This window comes from Oryzias latipes, chromosome 2, assembly GCF_002234675.1.
Source record: "Oryzias latipes chromosome 2, ASM223467v1".
Classification (NCBI taxonomy): domain Eukaryota; kingdom Metazoa; phylum Chordata; class Actinopteri; order Beloniformes; family Adrianichthyidae; genus Oryzias; species Oryzias latipes.
The window spans coordinates 24022744-24034876 of record NC_019860.2 but is presented as its reverse complement, the minus strand read 5'-3'; the positions used below and the strand labels follow the sequence as shown (position 1 = coordinate 24034876).

At 39.3% G+C, this 12133-nt stretch overlaps 1 long non-coding RNA gene across 1 annotated transcript; it reads left to right on the top strand.

Moving 5' to 3' along the window:
* Nucleotides 1-5023: 5023 nt before the first annotated feature.
* On the top strand, nucleotides 5024-6540 carry LOC111946369. Its single transcript, XR_002872049.1, has 2 exons — nucleotides 5024-5589; nucleotides 5884-6540. It is a non-coding gene; the product is annotated as an uncharacterized LOC111946369 (long non-coding RNA).
* Nucleotides 6541-12133: the final 5593 nt, after the last annotated feature.

Below are 12133 nucleotides of genomic sequence, written 5' to 3'. Positions count from 1 at the left end.
TTCTATTTTCAATGTTCAGCTTTTTCATAATATTTCTACTTTCATTCAGAAATACAGCATTCAACCCTGCATTTTCTTCTGGAAATGCAGCTCCTTCTAGTGTTACATTTGTTTTCCTCTTATGCTATCTTCCGCCGTTTTTCGGCACTTAACTCCTTCTACAATTTTTAACTTATTTTAACCGTTCATCTTTTAAAATGTTCAGCTCTTTCATCTTATTAATGCTATGACTTTTGGCTTTTGAAATCCTTGTACTTTTTAAGATATTTTAGGATATTTCAGGATTTTTTGCTTCCTTGAAATACATTGAAAATCCTAGCCCCGCCCACGGCCTCTACGGCTCATGGGAAGTGTTGATTCCCACACCATGAGTTAGGTGGCTGTTACGAGAAGTCACTATCATGTTGTTACACCATACATGTCAGTGGTTAAATGACAAAATGATGCTGTGTCATTCAGCTAGCTTGCTGATGATCCATATATCTCATTCATTATACGTGGATGAGTGTGCTAACATTGATGGCACATGCATTGTTGACAAAACTAATCTTGAGGCTCAGCATTTGCCAGAATGTACTCTGCTGCAGGACATGACCCCACTTTTACTGTCAAATGATCAGTGCTTTGGATTACAACATCAATGTTTGAAATCATCATGGGATGGAGATTGTTTGGCAGCCATTTTGTGTTTTTCAAATCTGAAGCCTTTGTTTCTTTAAACAAATATAACTTCAACATACTTGTAGCTAGAGACATCGTTCAAACATTAAAATGATCACAAGGCTTTGGACTATAAAATACGTTTAGAAATCATTATGGGATGTCGACACAACCTAATGTTGGTGGCCTTTTTATGACAAAATCTGAAGCAAATGTTGCAATAAACTTCATCCATGGCTGGAACTGAACATATTGAAATTCACTGGATCTGGACATATAAGGAATGTGGGCGTGGTTAGCCAACAAACTTCGTTGCTAAGGACGTCCAAAGGTTTACTTTTTCCGATTTGTCTGAAACTGACGTCGATTTGTTCGTCATCCCATGTCGACCCAAACGAAAAATGGTTGCTATGGAGATAAAATTAATAGAAAAGCCGCCATTTTGAAAAAAGTGGATTTTCTGTCAACTTAGAACATGTAGCTTTTACCAATATGATACTCTTAAACAATGTGGTTTTTTGAGTCAGTTGATGATGCTGATGCTAGCACTTTTAGCCATTTTAGCATCATCTTCAAATTTTCAACAGTACATCCATTTTTTCCACAATTTCAGCTTTCATGCTTAACTCCGTCTACAAATTTTGACCTGTTTTGGTCATTCTACTTTTACAATGTTCACCTTTGACTCTTGGTACTTTAATTTTTCAAAATATTCCAGGATTTTCCAGGACATTTCAGCCATTTTTTCAACAATTTTTTAGCTTTCATGCTTAACTCCTTCTACAATGTTTGACCTATTTTAGACATTCTACTTTTACAATGTTCAGCTTTTTCATCATATTTCTGCTTTCATTCAGCAATACAGCATTCAACCCTGCATTTTCTTCTGGAAATGCAGCTCCTTCTAGTTTTTATAGTATCTTCCGCCGTTTTTTGGCGTTTAACTACTTCTACAATTTTTAACCTATTTTAACCATTCTACTATTAAAATGTTCATCTCTTTCATCTTATTTCTGCTATGACTTTTGGTTTTTCAAATCCTTTTACTTTTTAAGATATTCCAGGTTTTCCGGGAATTTTTGCTCCATTGAAATACATGGAGAATTTTTCGTTCAGAAGTTCACAGTTAAACTCCTTCTACAATTTTTCACCTATTTTAACCGTTCGACTATGAAAATGTTCAGCTCTTTCATCTTATTCTAGCTATGACATTTTGGTCCTTCAAATCCCTGAATTTTTCTATTTATTCCCGGATATTCCTGAATTTTCCAATCTTTTTGCTCCATTGGCCACACCTTTGCTTCTTTAAACAATTGTAACTTTAACATTCTTTTGGCTAGAGACACCGTTCAAATATTGAAATGTTCACAAGGTTTTGGACTTCAACATAAGGTTTAAAAATTATTATGGGATGGCAACACCACCTACAGTTTGGCGGCCATTTTGTGCCAAAATGTGAGGCAATTTTAAACTTCTTCAAACTTTCACCTATTTTTACCATTCTACTATTACAATGTTCAACCCTTTCAGCTTATTCCTTTCAGCTACGACTTTTAGTCTTTCAAATCTTTGAACTTTTCAAGATATTCCAGGATTTTCCAAGATTTTTGCTTCATTTAAATACATGGAGAATCCTTGAAAACCTTTGTTGCTTTCAAGCATTATAACTTTAACAAGCTTTCAGCTAGAGGCACCGTTCAAACATTGAAATGCTCACAAGGCTTTGGACTTCAACATACGTTTTGAAATTATTATGGGATGGCAACACAACCTACTGTTTGCTGGGCATTTTTTGACAAAATCTGAAGCAAATATTGCAATAAACTTCATCCATGGCTGGAACTGAACATATTGAAATTCACTGGATCTGGACATATAAGGAATGTGGGCGTGGTTAGCAAACAAAGCTCGTTGCTAAGGACGTCCAAAAGTTTACTTTTTCCGATTCATCTGAAACCGACGTTGATTTGTTCCTCATCTCCAGGCGACCCAAACATAAAATGGTTTCTATGGAGATAAAATCAATAGAAAAGCCGCCATTTTGAAAAGAGTGGATTTTCTATCAACTTAGAACATGTAGCTTTTACCAATATAATACTCTCAAACAACGTGTTTTTTGGAGTCAGTTGATGATGCTGATTCCAATGCTAGTACTTTTAGCCATTTTAGCAACATCTTCAAATTTTCAACAATTCAGCCATTTTTTCAACAATTTCAGCTTTCATGCTTAAGTCCTACAAATTTTGACCTATTTCAGCCATTCTACTATTACAATGTTCAACTTTTTCAGCTTATTCCTGCTAGGACTTTTGCACCTTTAACTTTTCATGGTTCTTCCAGTACAGTTCAGCCTTTTCTTCAGCTAATTCAGCTTTCATTAAGCAGTACAGCATTCAACCCTGCATTTTCTTCTGGAAATGCAGCTCCTTCTAGTTCTTTTTTACTTTTTAGAAATATTGTTAGGGAATAAATTTGTTAAACTTAATCCGGCCGAATCCCGTGGTTTTCTCCTTCTCGACTTTATTGAACATGCAACAAGGAAAGTAATCTCAAAGCGACAGATTATATTTTCCAACACTGTTCACCTGTTCAAATCCTCTGCAGCTGAGAGTTATTTTTCCCCGCGCTCCCAGTGTATTCCACAGAGAGCACGCACGATAGTTGGGGCAGCAGAAGGATGAAAGAGCTGTGACTCTATCTGGCAACACTGCACTGGATGAGGAAGGAAGGAGCAGGTTTCCTGGCAGGGACATGATGTCAATTGATAAAGCAGAAAAGAACCTCAAACGAGCTTCATCGTGAGACACGCATGGTGTTCAGATCTGCGTGCCGATGCCCAACTGAGGCCAGAACAGCAAAAACGGGAAATGGCTGAAGCTAAAAAAAAGTATTTTTCCATCAGGAAAAAATTCATTCATAGATTTTCAGCTCTGTTGAACCATTACAATTTTTTTTTTTACTTTGACCTGCATCTTTACCAGCTGGTTTAGCGCGCTTCAGGCCGTCTGTCTGCACGCGGACACACGCACACTTTTAACCGAACAGGATTTGTGAAAATATATTTAATAATTAAGTTGCACATTACACAAAGGAGGAATGCATGAAAAGATGAGGCTGGAGGAGGGACATGAATCTTTTTAATAATATCAATACCAATACCTGTTTTTTTCCTGCGGGGCGGGGGACGATACAAAATGATCTCACGAAAAACGGTTGAATTATTGCCATGAACTATTGCCATCTAACAAAGTTTAAAAAAACTGTCTCTACTGAAATGCCTTCCGTCGTTTCTATTGAAAATTTCAGTAGTATGTGTGTGAGCATTTTCAGTAGTGTGTGTGAGAGATTTCATATGTGTTTATGAATGCTAATTCTGAATAATGTCCTACACGGCACCTCATACATTCTGATTTCTGGAGTCACCAAGGAAATGCGTGGTGAAAAAAAAAGAGAGCGCTATACTTCAGTGAGACGGAGTCGGAGATTTTAATGATGGAGTATGAAGATTATACGTCCATCAAAAAAGTAACACGGCTGCATCATCAAGAGAGAGTTTCTGCTTGGAGAAAAATAACAGACAAAGTAAACGCATGAGTTTCTGATCTTGTTTCCATTTCCTTGTGACGCATATACATATATATATATATATATATATATATATATATATATATATATATATATATACATATATATATATATAAACTTATCCAATTTTGCCGCCTTAAATGAATTACTTCTATTGGTAACAAGTAATTGAGTTAAATGTATTCAACCTTATTTCTTAGGGTCCGTACACACCGGGACGAATTTCGCGCGTGATATTCGCCGACGTTTAACGCCTCGTGACTAAACAAAGGGCACCAATGTGAGTGTGCACACCGACGCGAAAAACGCCACATGTCAAAGCGTCATTTTGGATTTTAGATCCATTGGCCTCTGTGAGTGAATGAGTCATAATAAGTAATTAGGTACCATGTTGGTATTTTTCCAACTGAGATGAACAAACCCAAAAACAAAGCCACAGATAACCAGCTGACCAGAAGTTATTTGGCTTTAATGTTACGGTCCGGCTCACTTGAGATCAGAATGTGGCCCTGAACCAAAATGAGTTCAAATCCCTGCTTTACGCGGTTCATGGTATCACCTCACAGGCTCCTCTTGAAGCTCAGTTACAGTCAGACAGAGACCAGAGATGAAGGATGAAGAGCGAGGAGGAAGAGGAGGAGATCTTCCTCTTTGGTCTTTAAATGTCCATTTTTTGTCCATTTCTGGTGACCAATCAGATGTCTTTAAATCCCAGCGCCTGATGATGCCGACCACCAGAACCTCAGCTGTGTTCAGACTTGGGTTGTTCCTCCACCTCATCGGCTGCAGTTCCTGCGTCCATGGAGTCCCTGGATCAGTTGGTATCGGTTACTTGGTTCTGACACATGGACTGTTCTGGTCATGTGATTTTCCTTAAAGCGATAAGATGACCAACACAGGGTTCTGCTGTCTCTGCTCGGCACATGCCAAGGTTTCAACATCGTCAGATAACTGGAAACCCCAAAGTCTAAATGGGAAACACCTCTAACCTAACCTCTGATGAACATCTAGAAACCACCTCTGTTGCTAAATCTGACATGACTGTCAGTCTGAACATGATTCTTCATTTCTAACAGTCAGGCTGAAGAGAGGAAACCTGAAGGAAACAGTTTTGCTGAGAAACTTTTCTCCTGAATGTGGAACTTCTTCCTCATCTTCACTTCCCTTTCTCTGATCTGCATCTGTCCCTGCAGACGTTTCCTGTCCGTCTGCTCTCTATAAAGAGCCTGTGAGATCTTCAGAGACTGAAGACCTTCAGCAGCTGACGCCTCAGAGGTCCTCCTGCCTGAACCAGCGTGGGTCCAGCATCCCGTTCTGAAGCTCCTGAAGAACCAGAGACTGTGGGTGAGACCATCAGCCATCAGTTCACTCTCCAGAAAGTCTGGAGTTCCTTTCAGACCTTTCAGTTTGAGGGACTTTGAAAGTGTCCTTAGAAAACTGCTTTATCTGCTGGTTCCTTCTTCTGAACGGAGACAGACAGACGTTTAGAACAGAAGGTCCTGGTCCTTCTTTGGGGATGAAACAGGGAATTCCAGGAATGTCATGGCTAAACGCTTTCTGGAAGAAAGTGTTGAGGATCTGCAGCTGCTTTGGTAGAAAAGCTGAAAAACCAACAGATGTTGTTGTTTCTGCTTCCAGGTGACCATGAAGATCCTGCTGAGCTGTTTGCTGATCCTCATGCTCTTTGCTGACTCTTCTATGGCTACATATGAAAGTTTTTGCAGGAAGCACATAGACATAGACATGACAGACATGGTAACAACGGTAAACAACAAATGTGACTCAGTGATAAAAGACAAGAACATTTACGACAACAACAACTGTAAAAGAATCAACACTTTCATTGCCTCTGACCTGGCTGAAGTCGAAAAAATCTGTACAAGTGAGGGAACCCTAAACAGTCAAAGTCAAATGATGGAGAGCAAGAAAATGTTCACACTCATCAACTGCAAACTGAAGCACAACGATGCCAAGAAACCCAACTGCCAATATGAAGGCATTCTCCTGACTAACAGGAAGCTGTTGGTCCAGTGTGACAACAACAACCGGCCTGTTCACTTTGGTGGTTACATAGCAGAGCCTGGTTTCTGATGTCTGGATTCCTGAGGCGACAGTGAAATGTCCTGCTGACCTTCTCTGAATCCCACTGAACATCTGGCTTTACTGCAGCAGAGCCGCTTATCTAGATCAGCTGATCCTGTTCTGTGCTGCTCACAGGTTGCATTCCTGTACTCTGCTTGCTCCAACTCCAAACAAAGAGGAGTTCTGCTTTCATCAATAAAAGTATCAAGTTGACTCACAAGGACTCAGTTATTGACCCACATTTGGAATCCTGATCAGTTCAGAACTAGGACTTCTGTAGAGCCAGTATCTCTGGTCCCAATGATGGATCAATAAACCTGCAGGAATGAGTCTAAACCTTTAAACTCTGCAGAAAGCTGTGGAGGCTTAGAATGACCTCACTTCCACTAACAGATTACAATCCTGTCATTTCTAGTGGAAACTTTCCTTTTCTGATGGAAACATGTTTGACTTCCACCAACAGAAAGAAATGTCCTTCAAATGTGGATGTTCAGCTCCACGGAAATACCCGATCTTCATCGAAAGTGGCCGATCCGGTCTGTGACGTCACGGGACTTTCGTTTGACTTCTGGTCTTGAAGGAAAACTTGAACTGAGTCAATGTTCTCTCTGACAAGAATGTCTGATGTTTCCTCATTTATTGTCCTCACCTGAAGAAACAAGCGCGTGTCACCCGGAAATTCCGGCACACCTGCATTCCCACAATCCTTTGCAAACATTGTTTTTTTACATCTTTATTGTACAAAGTGGAATTGCATTGCAAAACACAATTTTACAAACTAAGCTTCAGATATTCCAGGGGAGCAGACATATAACATGCATTTACATAAAAACATTCAGGTTTCTACAACTTTCATATAAACATACAGCTTTCTGATTAAGACTCTTGGAGATGTTACCGATATACATTTATATTTGTTTGATTAACACAGGAGAAATAAATAGAAGATGAAGAATATTTACATTTATGAATATAAAATTTAACAAAAATAATAATACAATTAATTATGAGTTTTTTGTTCGAGTTCAAGTTTTTATTATGAAAGCCAAAAATTATATATTTAAACTTTACAGTAAAGTTGGGGTGAATATGATGTCTAATAAATTGTAAAAACTTTTTCTAAAAATTCTAATTTCAGTAGAATTCCAAAAAAGATGGTTAATTGTTTCTGGATATTCTCTGCAAAAAGTACAGTTAGAATCAATTGTTTTAATGTATTTTAGCATGAATTGATTGGGGGGGGGGGGGGGGGTAAATGTAGTGAATGTAGTGAATTATTTTCAAAGAAACTTCTTTCATTTTATTATTTATCATAAATGTTTGGGTCACACTCCAGCCTTTCCTCCAGAAACTGTCAGGAACAAAACGTCTCCAGTAGGTTTTAGTACAGAAATGACATCACTTTGAAACAACACACGTATTTATTTGTTGTTATTCTTGTGGGTGGGGGTAAAACACATTTTTCCTGTGGGGGTGTCAGTTGCATCCATGGGGGGCTTTTCTTAATTCGTAGCAGTTGTTTTGAACATTTGCCATATTTCTGTGGAAACAGCATCAAACACAATGAATATTCTTTAGGAGTCACTAGATTGTCTGTTACATTCAGGAGATCTACATAAATGCCCATGACCCAGATTCATCTGTTTGCTCAGCTGTTGGACAAGTTCACAAAAAGAAACTAGGAGTCCATCTGCTGCTGTGCTGCAGACACAACGGCTCAGTGGAGGCACGGCTGACCTTTCAATCAAAGAGAGAGGGTTCAAATCCCACAAAGTATGGTCCAAAAAAGTGTTTTTTGAATAGAGTGTGGAACATCTTCACTTCAAAACAGAGACCAGCTGCTGATCTGCTGCAGACAGATCAGCTCAGTGGGAACCACTTGATCCTGGGAGCAGAAGACTGAGGGTTCAATTCCCTCCTAATGTCTTTCTAAATCCATCAACAGTTTTTTCAGAGTCTGGAACGTCTTCACCTCATCAGAACGACCAGCTACTGCTCTGTTCCAGCCATGAGGGCTCAGTGGAAACACATCAGACCACCAATGCAAAAGGTTGAGGGTTCAAATCCTGCTAAGTATCTTTGGAAAGAAACTCCTAGTTTTTCCACAATGTAGACTGTCTTCACCTCATCAGAACGAGGAGCTGCAGCTCCAGTCTAGGTAGAATAGCTCAGTGGTAGAGAGCAGGTTATTAACTAGGAAAAGGGTTCAATTCCCAGCTGGAGACAGAGGCAGTAACTTACCTCTGTCATCTAAAAACAAGAACTAAAGAGAATTCAACAGGAAGAAACAAATGATAGGATTCATTGGTAAGTCAGTGGAGGGGGGGTTAGTGGGGGGGGTGGAAACTGGCCACAAAGGAGGAAATGAGAGGAAGAAGACTAATGTGGTCAGTTTCCAAAGGGAGCATGGGGGAGATGATAGGAGGAGTGAAGGAGGGAAAGGATGAAGGTGGAGATAGAGGGAGGTGTGTTTTGAAAGTTTATAATTCCCCCCAACCCAGATACATTTTAGTTTATTCCAAAAGCCAAATATTCTCTAACCTTTTTTCCCTTTGTTTAGCCTATGTCTTCCTCCCCCAGAGGGGCTGGTCACATGTTTCTGTTGTTTTCCATGTTTCTTTTCTGTGACCAGCCCCTCATCCTTCCTCCTTCACTCCATCTGTGCTGCTCTTCTCTATCCTCCAACCTTTTCTAGCATCTGCTGCTGCTTTCTCCCATTTCCTTGACCTTTGCCAACCAGACAAACTCCACTGACCTTGATTGACCTTCAGTCTGACAGAGGGAAGTTACTGCCTCTGTCCCAAGTTTGGAATTGAACCCTGCACTCCCACCCATAATAGCCTCTTCTCTACCACTGTGCTATACTTCCTAGACCAGAACTGCAGCTCCTCGTTCTGATGAGGTGAAGATGTTAGACTCTCTGAAAAAACTTGGAGAGTTTCTTTCCAAATCCATGCGGTGGGATTTGAACCCTCACTCATCTGCTTGTTAGATCAACTCTACAACGCTGAGCTGTTCTGCTTGTGTCAAATCAGGTGCTGGTCTCTCATTTAAGGTGAAGATGTTCTCCACTTTGAAGAAAATGACAGAGATACTCAGTGGGATTTGAACCCTCACAGTTGGGAATTGAGGTCAGGCATCATTTCCCTGAAGCCATCAGTCTGTCTTAGAGGAGCGGCTGGTGGTTCTGATGAGAGAAGATGTTCCACACTCTGAGAAATGTTTTAGATGAAAGTTGGGATTTGAACCATCAAGCTGGTGTTTAATGGTCAGCTGTGTTTTTCCTGAATCCTATTGTCTGAACCAGACCTGCAGCTGGTGGTTCTGATGAGGTGAAGATGTTCCACTCTGAGAAAAAATGATGATCTTCTGAACAAAGACTCTCAGTGGGATTTGAACCCTCAGGCTTTTGTATGCTCTTCTGGTAATGCTCAGTGAGAAAGAATTTTGCGACAAGTTTCCCAGGGTGGATGTTAAAATGCAAATGCAATCCCCGCTTTGCATTTTCATTTTAATAATGACACAGAATAAGCGGTTTTAAGTAGAAAATGAAAAAGCATTTTGAAATATATATATATATAATAATAATAATAATAATAATAATATATAAATATTGCTTTTTCCTTTTAATTTTGTGGCATTTGATGCAGCTACATTTTGAAAATGAAAAAGCATTTCTAGTTATGACTTTGCTTTTTATTTATGATGCAGATTGGCTTCCATAGTCTGAGAGGCGAACAGCACAACTGCAGAGGCAGCAGATAGTCTCAGCATTATCATTATCAGCTCCTCGTTCTGATGAGGTGAAGATGTTCCACTCTGAGAAAAAATGATGATCTTCTGATCAAAGACTCTCAGTGGGATTTGAACCCTCACCCTTCTGCTCACTCTGCCTCCAACTCCTCTATTCAAGCCAATAACTCTATGCTGTTCTGACTGCATCAGAGCTGCAGGTCATCTAAATTATGAGAAAAAAAAGAGAATAAACCTGTTAGATTATTTACCAAGAGACTAAGTGGAATTTGAACCTTCAAAGGTCAAATTAAGGTCAGGCAGGATTTCCCTGAACTCTTATGTCTGCGTTAGAGCAGCAGCTCTTGGTTCTCATGAGGTGAAGATGACTTCAAAGTCTGAAAAAAGCTATTTTTTTTTTATCAATGGTGGGATTTGAACCCTCACCCTTCTGATCAAGCCAATAACACTAAACTGTTCTGGCTGCATCACATCACTGCAGAAAACTCCCACTAAGTGTCAGGTTTTTTTCAGAGTGTGGAACATCTTGACCTGGTTGCTGCTTCAGAGCCAATGGCGGCACGACAAACCCTTTTCCCTTTTTTAGCTTCTATTGTTTTTCATTGAACAATTGGAACTTTCAAAAAAACATGACTGAACATCAAACATTTGAACAAAAGAAGGTTTTTTTTGGCTCCTCTACCAGTTTGAATTATTTTAACTGGATTTGAAATTCACTAATAACTATTGTAAATTGGGGGTGGGGTGGGGGGGCTATACATTAATATTTATGCATATTGAATTTGGCATAGAAAATAGTTTTATTCTATTGTGTTTTTCATTCTGAGACCAAAGATGATGATGAAAAGAGTAAATGTTGGTCATGACGGGTTTCTATTTTTCTACTTATGTTTATTTTTGTCCAAATAATTTGTGTTTGGGGACATGACCCCCCCCCCACTAAATCCTAACCGATGTCATTTAGTTTGGGGGGAAACAGAATCTTTCATTGGTTTGTTTTTGATGAACTTCTTTGCATCGGCAGCAGAATAGACTAAACTCTGGACAAACATTTCACTTTAGTCCAATAAATAGACTGAAAAATCTCAAGTTGAGATGAATATGAACTAGTTTGGATTTGATCCTTTACAGAGATGGATTCCTAAATCAATTCTTTCTGATTTGAAAAGGATACGACTATTTCATTCAAAATGGATTGACTTAGTTTGAACTTGAAATCTAAGGTGTTAGAGATTCATTTGACTTTCTAAAACCTGGAGTGCCACACTAAACCCCTCACGCCTGAGACTGAGGCCCACCAGATGGTTCAATCCAGCCCAGTCATGAAGAGTAAAAATTATAAGAATGTTTAAAACAACAAGCACGTTTGTAGTCCATTCCTGTGGCAAGTTATGATTTTTTAAAGAAATAACCGAAATGTGCAATCCCGCCACTAGGGGAGCAAAGAATAAGCAAAACAGGTGAAAATGCATATCTTTACATCTGCCAAAAGTGAAACCTAACGGCTCTGTGTCTGAATTAGATGTAGTTTAATTCCCCGCAAGCCCCACTGCTGTCACATTGTTATAAGAATGATCAGTAGCGACACCCTAATGACCAAAATGTTGTCAAAGAGAAAAAAAAGGGTTGAAGTGAAGGGCTGAGCTTTCCAGGAAAAATGGATAAAGTTTTATTTGTTTACGGAGTTGAATGCAAACCTGCATGCTTGTTATGTCATCAATAGGTCTCAGTGCTCAAAGAATATAATATTCAGTACCACTATGAGACAATGAGGAAAGTTTCACTATTTGCAGTTAAGAAAAGAGAAGATTTACGAACTAAAAGCTGGACTGAAAAAACAACCGTCTGCATTTACTGCAGCTTGACGTCAGTGATGGAGCAGTGATGGACACCTAATTACAGACAGGTTGGAGCAAACATCCAAAAGATTTCATTGATGGCGCTCCATCAAAGGTCAGGAAGAAGGCAGGTGTTGCCACAAAATTGAGGCAGAAACCAGGAAAAGATTCTTGGACATTTCACTGTGTTTTGCACACTTGAATGACAGTAAACA